The sequence below is a fragment of the Stenella coeruleoalba genome (genome assembly GCF_951394435.1).
Source record: "Stenella coeruleoalba genome assembly, chromosome: 12".
Lineage (NCBI taxonomy): Eukaryota > Metazoa > Chordata > Mammalia > Artiodactyla > Delphinidae > Stenella > Stenella coeruleoalba.
This window is the reverse complement of record NC_137158.1, coordinates 14798357-14813586: the sequence shown is the minus strand read 5'-3', so window position 1 is coordinate 14813586 and position 15230 is coordinate 14798357. Positions and strand designations below refer to the sequence as shown.

At 35.7% G+C, this 15230-nt stretch overlaps 1 protein-coding gene across 19 annotated transcripts in view; it reads left to right on the top strand.

Annotated features, from left to right (window-relative positions):
- The window catches only part of LOC307195169 (uncharacterized protein), a 665726-nt gene that overhangs the window by 549181 nt on the left and 101315 nt on the right, over positions 1-15230 (top strand). The gene's annotated exons all lie outside the window — the stretch shown is intronic.

The window sequence follows — 15230 nt, the reverse complement described above, 5'->3', positions numbered from 1 at the left end:
TCCATGGTAAAATTGTACACAGCACTCCTGTATTCCCTGTCATAGATTCTGTACGTTAAAAAAAAAAAAAAAAAAGAAACAAAGAAAAAAAAAAGAGTTTTTCCTTCACCCTTGCATATTTTCTCCTTTGTGAGCATTTCTGACTCATCTTTTCCATGAAAGTGCTAAGCTAGTGATGTCAAGATTATCACCACTGATTAAAAGGTAACGATGTGTGAGGGATTAGCTCAGTTTTATTTTGTCATATATTCAGGTGATTTTAACCCGTTTTCCACATATTGTACTTTTGACAAACTATTTTTTTATAAGTTTAATATTCTGAAAAATGGAGCTTTAAGTCAATTAAGTGATATGCCAGTAGACTAAGCGGTACATTTATAATGGAAAGGAGAGATAACAATCCCTTCAGATATCTTGTATGTGTACTGATGATTATGATACTTGAAATGCTACTGGAAAAGAAAGAACTCAACACCAAATCAGGTATATTTTATATACAAAATAAATCTTTATAAAATAAATCATCCCAAAGAAAATATGTCTGATACCAAAATGTAAATACATCTATTTAATTGATTTTTTTATACGTCTGACATGTTTAAGTTCATTCAAAAAGTCATTTGAGATGTAAGATGAAGTTATTCAAAAATGATCATTTTCGTGCTCATGTCAGCAGCAGCAGATATACTAAAATTGGAGTGATACAGAGAAGATTAGTATGGCCCCTGTGCAAGGATGACACACAAATTTGTGAAGCGTTCCATATTTTTGCTGGAGATGGTCCCACTACTGGGCGTATACCCTGAGAAAACCATAATTCAGAAAGAGTCATGTACCACAATGTTTGTTACAGCTCTATTTACAATAGCCAGGACATGGAAGCAACCTAAGTGTCCATCGACAGATGAATGGATAAAGAAGATGGGGCACATATATACAATGGAATATTACTCAGCCATAAAAAGAAACGAAATTGAATTATTTGTAGTGAGGTGGATGGATCTAGAGTCTGTCATACAGAGTGAAGTAAGTCAGAAAGAGAAAAACAAATACCATATGCTAACACATATATATGGAATCTTAAAAAAAAAAAAATTGGTCATGAAAAACCTAGGGGCAAGATGGGAATAAAGACACAGACCTACTAGAGAATGGACTTGAGGACATGGGGAGGGGGAAGGGTAAGCTGGGACAAAGTGAGAGAGTGGCATGGACATATATACACTACCAAACGTAAAACAGATAGCTAGTGGGAAGCAGCTGCATAGCACAGGGAGATCAGCTCGGCGCTTTGTGACCACCTAGAGGGTGGGAGGGAGGGAGACACAAGAGGGAAGAGATATGGGGATATATATATATGCATAATTGGTTCACTTTGTTATACAGCAGAAACTAACACACCATTGTAAAGCAATTATACTCCAATAAAGATATTAAAAAAAAGATCATTTTCTTCTTCACTTTAGATAATTGAGGATATATTTAAATAGAAGTACCTGATCAAGGATCCTTCCATTCAAATGGTGATTGGAGTAGGGACAGTTTTGTCCTCTCAGGCCGTTCTTGAACTTCATTTTTTTAATTAATTTTTATTGGAGTATAGTTTATTTACAATGTTGTGTTAGTTTCTTCTGTGCAGCAAAGTGATTCAGTTATCCACATACATATATCCACTCATTTTTAGATTCTATTCCCATATAGGTCATTACAGAGTATTGAGTAGAGTTCCCTGTGCTATACAGCAGGTCCTTATTAGTTATCTATTTTACATATAATTGTGTGTATATGTCAATCTCAATCTCCCAGTTTAGCCCCCCCACTTTTGTATATGGACTTACTGCATCTTAACTACTTGAAGCATAATTTCATCATAGATAGAAAACACAATGATTGCAATGCAAATGTCATTCAAAAATTTTCTGCTATTTTTAAAGCACCCAGAGCACATCTTAATTTTGAAATGTCAACTGGAAGGAATAGATATAAAGAAAATATATTTTCATTTCCATATAAAATATGTAATATATATTAATATATATTTAATTATAAAATGTAAATATGTAATTATATAATCATATCATAATCAAAATCAACTGATGGACCTTAATTCAGGGAAAATATTTTAAATTCACATACCAAATGGTTGACATCAATTTTTGACAGTCTACTTGACATTTCCCCTTGATCTCTAATAAGTATTTTCAACTTACACATAAAATTGTAACACTTGATTTGCCAAAATACCCTTCTCCTCCCCTAGATTTTTCCAGTCTCAGTTAATGGTACTTCACATATACCAGTAACTCAAACTCTGTATTACAAATGTATGAACAACTTCACTGAAGGAGGTAAGGGACAAAGGTGCTGACCTAAGTAAGTTTGGAAGTCAGTGGATACTTTCAAGGCTAAAGGAAAACTATACATAACAACGTACTCTGGGTGATAATGTTGTTTTCCCAGGACCGCAAGATAACAATTCTGAAATACTTCCGTATATATGCATACTGGAATTGATCAATTAATATTCTCACTGCTGGAGTGGGAGTTTACAGATAAACAAGGGGAGATGGCTAGAATTATCCATGTGGTAGTGGATTAGAGTTGGAGACATCTTATGACTCTATATACAGTTCAATACAGAGACGGATAGATAATATAGAAATATTTACATATATATGAGTATATATAAGGGTTGGTAACAACTTTGTTCTTCGATTTGGAAGGCCTGGAAGTGATGATACCTCAAATACAATGAGCATACCTAGCTCTTGGTTTCTAATACCATTCTCCAATTTTTCTCATGATTAGATTGTGGTTATGGGTTTGGGGAGGACACTACAGGGGTAATGTGTCATTCCCATTACATTCTATCAAGGGTACGTATGTATTTATTGGTAAAAAGGCAGATCCAAAACCGTAGCAGAGGAGCCAATTGAAAGAGCTCTGAATGGCCAAAGCTGGAATAAAATTAATACACATAGTATTGTAATGTAACTCAAATTTTAAAATAAATTTGCATGAGTTCATACTGATATAAATAAATGACTTATTAAGGAAATAAATGGGGGAGAGCAGACAAATGACTTATGGTTGGTAATCCACACTTAAGGAAGTGGTGCATGACTCCCCACTCTAAGTGTGGCTTACAGATGGTGACTTCTCCCAAAGAGGGCAGCTTGGAAGTGGGGTGGGGGGAGTCACTTTACAATGGAGAAACCTGACCATGCACTGCCTCCGCCAGGTGATTAAAGTGAATGTCAATAGTGAAGGTCATGTTGATTGAATGTGATGTGACTGACACTTTACCTCTGTGGTCGTCCTCCTAACCACAGTGTAATCATAAGAAAAAGCATCACTCAAATCCCAATTAAAAGACATTCTACAACAGAGCTGAGTAGTACTCTTCAACTCCTTCAAGGTCATCAGAAACAAGGACAATCTGAGAAACTGGCACAGCCACGAGGAGCTAAGGAGACACGACAACTAAACGCAATGACTCAATGTAATGCGATATCCTGGATGGGATCCTGGAACAGGAAAAAAGGACATTAGTTTACAAAGGAAGGAAATTGGCATAAACCATGATTTAAGTGAATACTAATGTACCAATATTTGTTCATTGGTTGTGACAAATGCAGCACGTTAGTTACATTAGTTATGTATTAATATAAGATTTTAAGGATAGGAAAAACTCTCTGTACCATCTTTGCAATTTTTCTGTAAATCTAAAATAATCCTAAAATAAAACGTTTATTTTTTAAAGAGTTTTTAAAATGTGAAACAAGCCAGACATAAAAGGATACATACCATATAGACCCATTTGTGTGAAAGTCGAGGAGACATTGTTCCAACCTCTAGCGATAGACAGTAAGCGTATTAGCAATTGCCTGGAGCCCAGGATGGAGGCTGGGGGCTTCCTGTATTGATCTGAAAGAATATTTGGGGGTGATAAAAACATTCTCTATATTACTGTCACATCAGTGTGTGTGTGTGTGCGCATGTATGTATTTGTCAAAACTCATCAATATGCATTTTATTATATGTAAATTATACCTCAATAATTTTTTTTTTAAAGAAAAGAATAATCCCTTTCTAAATATGGGTACTACAGTCATACTCCTGGGTGGAGAGAATCTATCGTGTAAAATTGAGAATGTATTTATTTATTACTGCACATGTCTTAGATTGTGATAAAAAGTAGCTGATGACTGATCTGCTTCATCTTCCTCCAAAAAAATGTTTTTTTATGATTAGAGACTTTTTCTTTTGTGATTTAGCTTTGACCTTTTTATTATGTGGCTACTTCCTTTGTGGAAAATGACCCCCTCTGAGGGCCTGGAAAAATAATTCGTATAATTCATTGTGCTATACAAAATTAAGATAATGGAAATAGCAGTTTATGTGGACAGAATATATATTTCACATAATATAAAGAGATTCATACATGCCATTTAATCTTGGTCTGAAACCCTTTCCAATTTAATAAGATGCCAAGAGAACTGTTAATAATGGAGGGCTGGATACCACAGTGAAGCGTGGGTGCTGACTTCTTAAACTAACAGGAAAAGAACAGCTTTTTAATTGGGCTGGGTGATGTTTTGCTAAAGTCACCAGGAGAAAAATGATTATGTCTTGGCAACAAAATACTTCCTGACCATACCAATGATAAAGAATGAAATAGAAAAAAAGTCCTTTCCTCTCTGGGGACTATTGAAAATCACATGTAGTCATTCCAGTTACATGTATTTACTGGTGTCCATGAGGTGCAGAGCAGTACACTAGACCTAAGGATATACTTTACTATTGTAGATCCCTCTAATGCCTGGTGGAAACCAAGGTGATGACAATCTCAAGCCAAAAAAGGTGTGTTTTCCACTTCCTTGCAGAGCCTACAAGTGATCTAGACTTCTGTGTGGGTTAGGATTTTTAAAGAATGAGGCAATATTTGCACTGAATAAAGGTCATATGTAGTTTTACTTGAAATATAACAGATTTTCTTTTATTCTAAAAATATTCCAGCTCCAGAAACATCCTAATCAGAAAGCTGCTTATGTGAGTCAGATGTTGGAATTACCAAATGACCAGTGTAAAATCTATAGGAATGCTACACAATAGAAGGAAAATGGCCTCTTCTTTTCTATCTCCCCTGTCATAATTACATAAATAAACAAAAAGATAAAATACTTTATTTTGATAATTAATACATATTTCCCTCTGATATACTGCACTTCAATAAAACTAATGTTCAGAATTTCATTGTCATGAAAATGTTTTCATAATAATTAAGGAGGTATTTGTGGATTCAAATCAAACTTTCCTCAGATATAAAAGGAAGATATTTAGTGGTCTTGCTTTAAAAATGGCAAATATATAGCCTTGAAATTAGTGCAAAGAAATCCTTTACTAGATAAAAACTCAGTAAAATAAGAATGCAAATAGAACTATCATTCTTATAAACAGGAAATTTAATACCATGTTGCCTAATGGATTCTAGATTCAAATAAAGTGAATTAATTCAAAGTACATGTTTTTATTTAAATGATCTACCTAAGACTGAATACCAAGGTATTGGAGACTATTTTCAGTGGAATGGAATAGGAGGCTATTTTTTAAAAGTAAGTAGAGGACTTCCCTGGTGACGCAGTGGTTAAGAATCCGCCTGCCAATGCAGAGGACACGGGTTTGAGCCCTGGTCCGGGAAGATCCCACATCGCGCAGAGCAACTAAGCCTGTGCGCCACAACTACTGAGCCTGAGTGTCACAACTACTGAAGTCCACGTGCCTAGAGCTCGTGCTCCACAACAAGAGAAGCCACCACAATGAGAAGCCCGTGCACTGCAATGAAGAGTAATCCCCGCTCACCTTCAACTAGAGAAAACTCATGTGCAGCAATGAAGGCCCAATGCAGCCAAAAATAAACAAACAAATAAATAAATAAAAGTAAGTAGAACTTGTAAAATAAAGTTTACAAGTAGAACTTGTAAAATTGATAAGATTTTAATCAATATTGTATTGAAAGTTCATGCTTGGGTTGTTCCCTGATCTCTCAGTTCCAGTCACATAACAAGGATGGAGAAAGTTAATGAGGTAAGCATCTCAGTGTACCCAAAGTGTAAATGGAAGACAAAGTAGAAAGTCCTGCAAAAACTGGGCCTGCTGAGCTATGAGTCTGGAAATAGGGTCAGGGAGAAGAGAGTTTATGAAGTAAAAGACTAAAAGTGACCACAGGAGGCAGGGAATGAGATGTACTCACTATTTGAAACCAGAGCTATGATGCAAATAGGAAGAGGCTGAAAAGAGCTGGGGCTGTTTTTTGCCTGGGTCTCAGGTGTCTGTAAAGGTGCATTCCAAGGGAGACATTAATTAATCGCCTTACAGCCAGAGCCTACATCAACTCTCCAGTATAACAAGAGGGTCTAGAATGAGATATAGGGGCCAGATGAAGGCAACAAAGAAATGCTAAACAGCAGATATAATAGGAAGTTCCAATGCTTATTAAAAGCTTATGTGTCCGGAACTGCCTTTAGTGACTTACAATTACTGCCTTATTTCATCCTAATATTCCTTATTGGGAGCCCATGCAGGACCCCACATTCCAGGTGAACCTTCCAAGAGAAACTCCAAAATGCCTTCAAAAAACAAGTACAAAGGAAGAGTGAACAATGTTTTATCACTCTAGATGGATTAAAACCTTAGATCAATTTGAAAATAACTTTTTTCATTTAGGATTTCTTCCTTTTCCCAAAACAAACAAAAAAGAAAATGAAGGAAAGAATATCTTTAAATATATATAAATAGAAATACAGGAATCAATGCAACAGCAGCTGTTAGATATAAAAGGAACTTATTAAAAAATCCTATAAAAAATAAATATGTTCAAAAACATTTTAAAGATAAGCTAAAATATATGTATAAATGTAAAGTGTACTCTTTGTAATACATATGTATACAATATATACATGTCACATGATATATACATATGGAATAAGGTATACTATAGTATATATAATATTATATAGTGTAACAATGTCATGTATTTTTTATATATTATGTGTATATAATATATATGCATAATAATGGCAGAGAAACTATTTTCAAATATATACTATATATGAATTCTCCAGAACTAAAACTTCAAGAATTTCAAACCCACACATCTTGGATACTTCATATTGAAACTAAAAGACGTGAAAGCCAAGGAAAAATAATCTTAAAAGCTAGCATAGAGAAAAGAGATTACCTAAAAATGAAGGACAAGTAGATGGACAATGGTATTTCATTTGCATTGCTATATTCCAGAACTTAGAATAAAATATTCTAAGTGCTGAGAGAAAATAACTATCACCTGTAATATATTCAGCTAAAGATATATTCAAGAATAAGAGCAGAGAGTAATAGTTGACCACCTAGAGATACATAAAACCAGAGAAAATGAATGGGATGTGGTTAAGAGCAGATATTCTCTAGCTGGATTGCTGGGTATGAATCTGGGTTCGGCTAATTATTAGCTATGTAAGCTCGGGCAATTTACTTAACATTTCTGATTCTGTATTTCTCATCTATAAAATGAGGATAATGTATGCTATGGTATTTTTATGAGGATTAAGTGAGTTAATATAGGCATAGCACTTAAAATACTGCATGGTACACAATTAATATGCTATATGGTATATATATGGTGAATGTGTGTATATATGAGGATGTGTATGTACAAATATGTATACATATGTATGTATATATGACAAACGTAACTATTAAATCTAAAAATTATGCTTTTTATGTTAAAAAGTAAAAAGCTCAAGGAAATGTTACATTATAGTGAAACAATGGAAAGTGTAGCAGTGCGCGATGGTGTTGCAAAGTGGCTATGAGCACAGAAAATGAAACCAGATGGCTGGATTCAAATCCTGGTTTCCATCTGACTGACTGTATAACCTTGAAGAATTCACTTAATCTCTTTCTCTCATTTTCTTCATGGTAATTATAATAGTAATGTAGACCTCACTGGGTTATTGTAAGATTATATACAGTTAATATGACATACATCTGGCATATATAACAATATAATTGTAGGTTATTTTATGTAGCATTTAAAATAAGTATGTTGGATCTACATCTATCACATGAATGAAAATCAAAGTCAGAATGTTAAATGAATGAAAGGCAAGCTGTAGAATAATAAATGAATGATTCTGCTGTTGAAAAAGATTTTTAATTTATTGTATATTGTTGCATTCATGTGAAGTAACACTACATAAACATGTAGGGACAAGGAAAGAAAGACATGAGATATGAAGGGGTAAAAGAAAGCTATAAAGGGTTATTTCTTAAAGATCAGAAACAAAACAACCTGTTTTATGTTTGTCTAATCTGAGTGGTGAATATTGGTTGTCCATTATATTTCTATAATTTCTGAATATTAAAATAACATCTTAAAATACATCAAATAAACAAAATGTTCTATATTTTTCTGTACTCTATGTAGTTTAAAAATACAGGTTGTTAGGGCTTCCCTGGTGCCGCAGTGGTTGAGAGTCCGCCTGCCGATGCAGGGGACACGGGTTCGTGCCCCGGTCCGGGAGGATCCCACATACCGCGGAGCAGCTGGGCCCGTGAGCCATGGCCGCTGAGCCTGCGCGTCCGGAGCCTGTGCTCCGCGGTGGGAGAGGCCACAGCAGTGAGAGGCACGTGTACTGCAAAAAAAAAAAAAAAAGGTTGTTAGAACTCTTCTATAAAATAATCTGGGTCTGGCGTATTTTTCAGTAGTAGATCTTTAACTACTTGTGAATTTCATGTGTATTTCAATGTGTGTGAGTATAACTAAAATAAGATTTCTGAGTTACAGTGCTGTTACAAGGAGATCCAATAGATCTTAGTACAAGGATCTGAATTTGTCTTGTTATGATAATTTGTATATTCTTAATGTATAAATAAATATGTTCGGGAATCTTAGATTAATGTAAAACATTGAACCATGGCATATTGAAAAGAGGTTGGTCTATGGTACCTGCTCTATAAATGGTAGTTGTTATTTATTATTTTATATTTATTAGCATTATTATCATTGTTGTAGCTGATGTTAACTCCTTTTTACATTTGATTACCAGAAAATAAATTTCAGATACTAATTTGATATACCATAATGCAAAAAGAATGCATAAAATAGAAGTTGGGAAGAGTAGCTAGTTTCTGTGGGAGTTTAGATCTTGTAAACTGGCATTCTGACGTTTTACAGAATGTAAGTTTAGTCCTTGTGCCTGAATTGAGCCAGCAAATAAGTTTTCTGAGGTGGCGGGGCCTCGTACTACACTCCTGAACTTGACAGAATCACTAAGCTAATGGAGAGCAATGAAAGAGGGATGGAGAGTAAGTTTCAGGTAAAATCCTAACTTCACTTCCGACCTCCCATGAAATTTACAAAACTCCTGTAGCTTACCTTCTATAATGTCAGATTTCTCCAAACTTTTGGTATAATCAAATTTACTTAATAAGTTGCTTTTAAAATATTTAGAAAAATATCAGTCGGTCAGAATAATTGTAGAATACCAGTATGAAACAATAAAAATCTTGATCATAAAGGTTTTTTTTCTAATTTAATTTTTTAAACATCTTTATTGGGGTACAATTGCTTTACAATGGTGTGTTAGTTTCTGCTGTATAACAAAGTGAATCAGTTATACATATGTTCCCATATCTCTTCCCTCTTGCGTCTCCCTCCCTCCCACCCTCCCTATCCCACCCCTCCAGGCGGTCACAAAGCACCGAGCTGATCTCCCTGTGCTATGCGGCTGCTTCCCACTAGCTATCTACCTTACGTTTGGTAGTGTATATATGTCCATGCCTCTCTCTCGCTTTGTCACAGCTCACGCTTCCCCCTCCCCATATCCTCAAGATCGTTCTCTAGTAGGTCTGTGTCTTTATTCCTGTTTTACCCCTAGGTTCTTCATGACATTATTTTTTCTTAAATTCCATATATATGTGTTAGCATACGGTATTTGTTTTTCTCTTTCTGACTTACTTCACCCTGTATGACACACTCTAGGTCTATCCACCTCATTACAAATAGCTCAATGTCGTTTCTTTTTATGGCTGAGTAATATTCCATTGTATATATGTGACACATCTTCTTTAAACATTCATCTGTTGATGGACACTTAGGTTGCTTCCATGTCCTGGCTATCGTAAATAGAGCTGCAATGAACATTGTCCTGGCTATTGTAAATAGAGCTGCAATGACCACTGTGGTACATGACGCTTTTTGAATTATGGTTTTCTCAGGGTATATGCCCAGTAGTGGGATTGCTGGGTCATATGGTAGTTGTATTTGTAGTTTTTTAAGGAACCTCCATACTGTTCTCCATAGTGGCTGTACCAATTCACATTCCCACCAGCAGTGCAAGAGGGTTCCCTTTTCTCCACACCCTCTCCAGCATTTATTGTTTCTAGAGTTTTTGATGATGGCCATTCTGACTGGTGTGAGATGATACCTCATTGTAGTTTTGATTTGCATTTCTCTAATGATTAATGATGTTGAGCATTCCTTCATGTGTTTGTTGGCAGTCTCTATATCTTCTTTGGAGAAATGTCTATTTAGCTCTTCTGCCCATTTTTGGATTGGGTTGTTTGTTTTTTTGTTATTGAGCTGCATGAGCTGCTTGTAAATTTTGGAGATTAATCCTTTGTCAGTTGCTTCATTTGCAAACATTTTCTCCCATTCTGAGGGTTGTCTTTTCATCTTGTTTATGGTTTCCTTTGCTGTGCAAAAGCTTTGAAGTTTCATTAGGTCCCATTTGTTTATTTTTGTTTTTATTTCCATTTCTCTAGGAGGTGAGTGAAAAAGAATCTAGCTGTGATTTATGTCATAGAGTGTTCTGCCTATGTTTTCCTCTAAGAGTTTTGTAGTTTCTGGCCTTACATTTAGGTCTTTAATCCATTTTGAGCTTATTTTTGTGTATGGGGTTAGCGAGTGATCTAATCTCATACTTTTACATGTACCTGTCCAGTTTTCCCAGCACCACTTATTGAAGAGGCTGTCCTTTCTCCACTGTACATTCCTGCCTCCTTTATCAAAGATAAGGTGACCATATGTGTGTGGGTTTATCTCTGGGCTTTCTATCCTGTTCCATTGATGTATCATTTTTGTTCCAGTACCATACTGTCTTGATTACTGTAGCTTTGTAATATAGTCTGATGTCAGGGAGCCTGATTCCTCCAGCTCCGTTTTTCGTTCTCAAGATTGGTTTGGCTATTCGGGGTCTTTTGTGTTTCCATACAAACTGACATTTTTTGTTGTAGTTCTGTGAAAAATGCCAGTGGTAGTTTGATAGGGATTGCATTGAATCTGTAGATTGCTTTGGGTAGTAGAGTCACTTTCACAATGTTGATTCTTCCAATCCAAGAACATGGTATATCTCTCCATCTGTTGGTATCATCTTTAATTTCTTTCATCAGTGTCTTATAATTTTCTGCATACAGGTCTTTTGTCTCCTTAGGTAGGTTTATTCCTAGATATTTTACTCCTTTTGTTGCAGTGGTAAATGGGAGTGTTTTCTTAATTTCACTTTCAGATTTTTCATCATTAGTGTATAGGAATGCAAGAGATTTCTGTGCATTAATTTTGTATCCTGCTACTTGACTAAATTCATTGATTAGCTCTAGTAGTTTTCTGGTGGCATCTTTAGGATTCTCTATGTATAGTATCATGTCATCTGCAAACAGTGACAGCTTTACTTCTTCTTTTCCGATTTGGATTCCTTTTATTTCCTTTTCTTCTCTGATTGCTGTGGCTAAAACTTCCAAAACTATGTTGAATAAGAGTCGTGAGAGTTGGCAACCTTGTCTTGTTCCTGATATTAGTGGAAATGGTTTCAGTTTTTCACCATTGAGGGTGATGTTGGCTGTGGGTTTGTCATATATGGCCTTTATTATGTTGAGGAAAGTTCCCTCTATGCCTGCTTTCTGCAGGGTTTTTATCATAAACGGGTGTTGAATTTTGTCGAAAGTTTTCTCTGCATCTGTTGAGATGATCATATGGTTTTTCTCCTTCAATTTGTTAATATGGTGTATCACGTTGGTTGATTTGCATATATTGAAGAATCCTTGCATTCCTGGAATAAACCCCACTTGATCATGGTGTATGATCCTTTTAATGTGCTGTTGCATTCTGTTTGCTAGTATTTTGTTGAGGATTTTTGCATCTGTGTTCATCAGTGATATTGGCCTGTACTTTTCTGACTTTGTGACATCCTTGTCTGGTTTTGATATCAAGGTGATGGTGGCCTCGTAGAAGGAATTTGGGAGTGTTCCTCCCTCTGCTATATTTTGGAAGAGTTTGAGAAGGATAGGTGTTAGCTGTTCTCTAAATGTTTGATACAAATCGGCTGTGAAGCCATCTGGTCCTGGGCTTTTGTTTGTTGGAAGATTTTTAATCACAGTTTCAATTTCAGTGCTTGTGATTGGTCTGTTCATATTTTCTATTTCTTCCTGATTCAGTCTTGGCAGGTTGGGCATTTCTAAGAATTTGTCCATTTCTTCCAGGTTGTCCATTTTATTGGCATAGAGTTGCTTGTAGTAATCTCTCATGATCTTTTGTATTTCTGCAGTGTCAGTTGTTACTTCTCCTGATCATAAAGTTTTAACATCATACTCTTTCTATTTATGTAGTCATTCAAAATAAATTTACTTACAATTAAATTTCATTCTGTACCTACCACATCTAAGGCACCATGCTGGGTACAGCGACCATGAAGCTGAGTAAAACAGAGGCGATCAGAGGGTACAGATGTGTAAACTAATAATCACAAGCTGTGATGTTAGTAGCAGCAATGGACGTGCACAGGAGGAAAAGCAACTTGAAAATGCTAAAAGCCAAAGCTAGAGATAAGCTAAAAAGATCCTGAACCATGCTTACATGATGGTTCATGCTTTAGTAAAAAGATAAGAATGAATACTAATTAGTCTTTCAACTGCTGGATTTTAAATGTGTGCTTCCAAACCGCAAAAGTGTGCTTAAAAGCAGTTTCTCTCTTCATTAAATTAAGTACCTTCTCTATTATTCTTTAAACTACCAAATTTATTTTAATAAAGCTTTTCTTCTTAGATAACAATAAAGGTAAATGAGGAATGTGAGTTAATGGAAAAGTACAGCCTTTCTCATATTAATCACTTTCAGCGATTAATGTGCTGAGTGTAGAGAGCCTCACATGCCTCTGAACTCAAGGCCAGTATTCTCCCCGAAATACACAAGACCAGAGTGTAAGGTTTTAGTCATTTCTGAAACCATTCAATTAACTTCTATAAAGCTATTACAACATTTTTTGTTTTAGGTAAGAATTTCTGAGAGAAACTGGAATGATAAAATAAAATTTAAAGTTTATTATAATTCTAAGACTAATATATACACTTAGTAACAAAATGGTCTGGGTTTTAAGCCTTGAATTTCCATTATTGTCACAGATGATAAAATAGGAACCCTCTTATCTCAAAGTTTTAACTCTTGAGTATCACTGGTTTCCTCACTTAGTAAAATTTAGCAAAAATAGTTGCATACAAACACCCAGGCTTTTACTTGACTCCTAAAAGTTAAAAGGTCATATACCAAGTTCTGGTTTCTGGTAATGGTAGAGTGGCTTACTATACTACTAATGCTAATAAACTCTGAACAAAATATTTAAAAGGAACTGGTTAAGGAACTTAATGTTCGCAGGAGCTAGAGAGCATATGACCCTTGAAGGATCCATATTGATTTTCCCTTGGGGCACTCCCCAGTCCCCACAGCAAGCCAAAGATAATACTCAAGTACAAAGTCATAACTTACTGGATTTCAGGACTGTCTCCAAGCCTGGAAAACTAGGAAGGCAGTATCTCAGAAGGCAGGGCCACAGAGAGAAAACCCAAAAAATCTTTTTTCAAACTCTCCACCCATCCTTGATGGACTTATGGGCTGGGAGGCTCCAAGGAGCCCAGAGGGAAAACAATAACTGGAACTGAAAGTCTTGAACAAGGATATTAACAGCTTCCTAGTGAAAGAAAGACTGAGTTTGAAGTTGAATCCCTCCAAGTTAAAGAGGTTTAGTAAACACTCCAGGTTTTTCATTAATGCTGCAGGTGGGTTCCAGCCCCGGACTAAGGGATTCAGGCATGAAGTCAAACCTACTATCAGATATTGTGGAAGGATCCTGGGAAGAGGAGAGAGAAATGAATGCTGAGAAATAGAGTTTTCCAGTTTTTTCCTAAAACATCAGAAATGGTTTCTGAAAACAGTAATCAGTAATTTCTAGTTCAAACTAAGGGAAAATTCTAGAATGAATTATTAAATACTTCAGATGGATTGCATACTGTACGGAACTCAGTTTACACTCCCACAGACTCTCACACGGTATCATTGTAAGTCCAAATGTATACCTTTTTTATGGTAAATTTGGAAATATCTGGAAATTGTAAAAAAGTAGAGGATCATAAATACCTCTTTTAGAACATTTCCTACACTAACTAAATTGTGCACAGATATGTGTAAAACGTATGTCACTGAAATTTTTTGCAGTAGTAAAATATTGTAAAGAGTCTAAAAATCGTCAATAAATATATCTATCAGAATTCTTGTCAGAAACAGATCGCCCATTCAATTTGAAGAAGGAACAATTTAAATATGTGTTGGCAAGGCATAGGGGAAATGGTGCTAGAAACAACAGGAACAGTTATCATCTCTGTGCCTAAAGGGGAAAGAGATAGAGGGTCCCCAGAAGACAAGAAGAGAGGGCCACCTTCCCAGGAGCTGGGACCTTTGGTCAAGGGAGGTAGCCAGTGCAAGACAAACCTTAAGAGAGGGAAGGGTGACTCTTCCCCTTCTCTCCAATGTGTTGCTGGTGCTTTCTTGTGGTTCAACCAAACTGAAAGTCAAAGGGTAAGGGAGTCTGTTGATGTGGTCCATGCATCCAGCCTCCCAGGACACAGAAGAAGGTGAAGAAGGGTGGCAAATAAATCTGGAAAAGCAAATAGAAGTTATCTACACTTGATGTAAATTACAATGTAACTTGAATTATTCCATTAAAATAAATCAGTGTATTTAGAGTAAAAAAGGCCATTAGCTGAACAGGATGAAAGCGTTGGGTAGTTAGGTGGGTGCATTCATAAACAGTAGACGTACGATAGATGGATGGTGTAAACATATATGTGTTCTATCTATATCCAAACTCACAGATACAGGGTATAACCATTCCTCTATCTTTATA